The sequence below is a fragment of the Sminthopsis crassicaudata genome, chromosome X (assembly GCF_048593235.1).
Source record: "Sminthopsis crassicaudata isolate SCR6 chromosome X, ASM4859323v1, whole genome shotgun sequence".
NCBI classification, from domain to species: domain Eukaryota; kingdom Metazoa; phylum Chordata; class Mammalia; order Dasyuromorphia; family Dasyuridae; genus Sminthopsis; species Sminthopsis crassicaudata.
In genome coordinates, this window is record NC_133623.1 from 47,702,430 (window position 1) to 47,706,303 (window position 3,874).

At 33.5% G+C, this 3,874-nt stretch overlaps 1 pseudogene; it reads left to right on the forward strand.

The window, feature by feature from the left end:
• Positions 1 to 612: 612 nt before the first annotated feature.
• LOC141549022 (dynein light chain Tctex-type 3 pseudogene) lies at positions 613 to 1,014 on the forward strand (annotated as a pseudogene).
• Positions 1,015 to 3,874: the final 2,860 nt, after the last annotated feature.

Here is a 3,874-nt window from a genome sequence, read left to right on the forward strand (position 1 = left end):
ATTCTCTGGCTCAGAATTCACACCTTTAATTCACACCTTTAAAGGAGTTTACACCTTTAAGGAGTTAACTCATTGGCCCCTTGAGGAGTTCCCACAAGCCCTGGGAGTACCCACAAGCCCATTCTCTGGGAGGATTTAAGGAGCTAGGATTCAGGAAGAAGGGGATTCGAGATTCTACTGTGGTGCTGACTGGGGGCACTTGGACAAGAGCAGATTCACAAGTCTAAAGGAAAAGCCTGCTCATGGAGATTCACAACTAGGATTGACTTCCGGGAAACCCACAATCCCACACTCTTGGAGGCAGAGTCTTATTCATTCCCACTTCTACCTTTGCTCTGACTGGAGTCTCCAGAAGCCTCCCAAGAAACCTGCTCCCAGAGAAAAGGATTTACAGAAAAGAAACCTCCTTCCAGAGAAGGATTATAATTGAGAGACAACAGAACATTGCAAGTAGTGACCCTTTAGACCACAGGGCCAACAGTCTACTTTTGCTCTTCTTCTGGCTCCCTTTCCCTTTTCCCTTATCTCTTAGCTTTTATTTGTTGGACCATTTCTCTTTTTCCTGGTTACTTTCAGTGTAGAAATAAATCTTTGGTCCTTGGGGGGAAAAGAATGGTTCTGGCTACCACTATAGAGGAATATCGGCCCCACCACAATGAGATTAGCTTCAGTGCTTATGAAGCACACCATATATTGTCAAAGAGCATATAAATACTGTATTGGGTGGTGTGGATTGTAATCAGAATAATGTCAAACAATGGAGGGCAGCTGTGGTGAAACGATCCTTACACATTTGATAAAGTTAGGGAAGATGTCTAAATATATTGTTACTTGTGCAGTGATGCAGAAGAATAGATCTAGTTTACAGCAACCAGCTCGTATTTTGGGGATACCACAACTGATGTAACCTGTACCATTAGGTGGAAGAATCAAACTCTAAATTATATCATCAATGTTTTTGCCATTGCTATTGTCCTGCAACTAAATGGAAATATATCAGCACCTTTAACATAACAAAGCATCAGAATGTTCTTTAATAAAATTATCCTTAGTATTATTTTATTATTGCACTAGAAGTAAAAGCGTATGTTTGGTTTCAGAACAGTAAAAACTGAACATTGCAACTAATATGAGAGTTCAAAGCATACTTTAATTAAATATTTGCATAGTTAGAAAAATATCAAATCCAGAAAAATCAGATATTAAAATGTCTAGGTGCTGCTTTTATATTTGCTCTAACCTTCTATTAACACTATGTATTCAGGGAGAAGTAGGAATTAAATTTGGGGTAATAAAATTCTCTTGGAGTTGGAAAAATAGAATTCTACCTGCATAAGTCTATATAAATTAACCCAAGTTCATCAATTATTATCAGTGCCTCATTTGGTTATACATGCAAGATACTATAAATATTGTATATTTTTCTTTTTATCAAGTACTATTCTATAGTAACTAGAATTAACTGTTTCAAAGTACTTATTCAATTGTTGCCTTTTATTTCAAAATTCCAAGTTAAAAATTGAACAATATTGGTGGATTGATTTCTGTTGTGCAATAAAGTTCACCATAGATCAATAACAGATATACAAATTCAATAATAAATGTCTTTCAAATCATTCATTCTATGTTCAACAAATATTTGTTGATCACCCACTATGTAAATAATCCTGTTTAATTGCCACATTGCTGGTACATTCCTCCCAGTTTGGAAACTGTAGCACTTATAATTTAGGTTGTGGACATGGGAATAAAAGCACTTTGTCTGCAATTTAGAGTACATGAGACAATGGTAGTAAATTAATTTTAAGAGAAAAATAAAATGAGCAGAAGCCATGCAGAAGTTAGCTAAATCAAGTTCTTACTATAAGTACATTTTATTTACCATTGTAGACATGACTTAAAAATTATTTAAAGAGAATTGGGATAAATATGCAAATTTAATTTGGGTTTTAAAACCAGTAAGTTGCATTTATTGTTTTGATTATTAAATGCCATTTGTAAATCACCTATATGACGTTTAAAATAGGGAGTAAGTTATAAATCTAAAGTGTACATTCATTAGCAGGTTATATAATAACTCAGGGCTTATGAAATGTAGAAAAATATTCTGAGAAGTAAAGACTTTAAATTGGTATACACAGCTTGGCTACCAAATATGAAGTCACTCTGCCGTCTAAGCAAGAAAAGAAAGTTAAAAATGAAATAGTCTTTTAAAGACTGATTAAATGTTTAGAATGAAAATGAATACATTGGATTTCTGAAGAACAACTGAGTGATAATATAGCAAATATTAATGAGGCATAATGTGGCGATATTTGCATTTGTATTTTAGCTATATAACAAGGACATAAGTTCAGTTCAAATGCATCTTTTTCTGATTTTCATCTTAAGTTCTTAACTGTCCTTGTTATATTTGCTATATTATCACTCAGTTGTTCTTCAGAAATCCAATCAAAAGTTATCTCATAACTATTACTTTGATGCTATTTTTCTTACACTTGAAGATTGTACTCAAGCGATCAAAGTATTAGTGTAATTGAGAGATGTTATTGAATCTCGGTTTCTTAAATAATCACAGAAACATATGCCTTGTTGAAATCATGTTTTAAGGGATTTGCTTGATATTGTTTTATAGCTAAAAGATAATAAAGATTGTCTGCCTTACCTTAAAAAAAGAATAGTTCTTTGGGGTCAAGTGCCAACCTTAAAAAATAACATTTGTCTCCATTTATTCATATATAAAGTCTTTAGGGAAGTTGTGAGAACGATTTCTATTAATAATGGAAAATGCTACTAAGGTAAACCCTTTACAAAAAATATAAAATAATCCATTTGTACATGACATCCTTCTTTCACTCCTTATACCTTAGTCTATTTAACATGAATGGTCCCTTTTTTCATTCTTCCACTATATTTGGAGGGGGGGCAATTAAAGTTAAGCATCTTGCTCAGGGTTACAGAGCTAGTAAGTGTCTGATTCTGAGCCAGTGTTTTATCTACTATGCTACCAAGCTGCCTCTTACATTATCTTTTATGAAAAGAGCTCTGTACCAGGAATCAGGTTCCCTGGGTTTACCTCTATCATGAACTTGCCTTACTTACCATATGACCTTGGCCAAGACTCTTCCCCTCTCTAGGACTAGAATTTCTTCTTCTGTAAAATAAGAGTTGCACTAGATGGCCTCCAAGATCTTTTCTTGAACCAGCATTTTATGTCTCATGATTCTATGATGATAGCCATTAGGGATTTTTAAAAAGTCTTTCAATTGAAATCTGGCTGCAAAATATTGTCCAGAAAAGGCAATGAGCCAGGCAGGATGAAAGATGGTTGATTCAAGATGGAAGTGTCTTTTGCTATTTAGGAAATAGTCAAAAGAATCTGAACATTTTGCTTGTTTTTTGTTTTTGTTTTTGTTTTTTGTTTTTTGGTCTTTCTCATTTTTTTTCTTTTTGCTATGATTTTTCTTGTACAGAATGATAAACATGGAATATGTTTAGAAGAATCACACATGTTTAACCTATATGCTACCTAGGGGAAGAGAGGGAAAAAAAATTGCAACATAAGGTTTTACAAGGGTGAATGTTAAAAACTATCGTGTGTATTTTGAAAATAAAAAACTATTTTTATTTAAAAAGAAAAGCTAAAAAGCTATTATTATTTAAAAGGGGGAAAAAAAGAATTTGAGCATTGAATTGGGTCTATCCAAATATATGGGAGATTATGGAAAGACAAGAGCCACATAGGCAGACTGGCAATCAGATCAGAGTCATATTGTTGCTATTGTTTACTCATTATTTTCGAAGAGGAACGATGATATTATAGGATGATGTGTAATGGCCTAAATTGGATTTAAGTGAGGCAGAATTAGACACA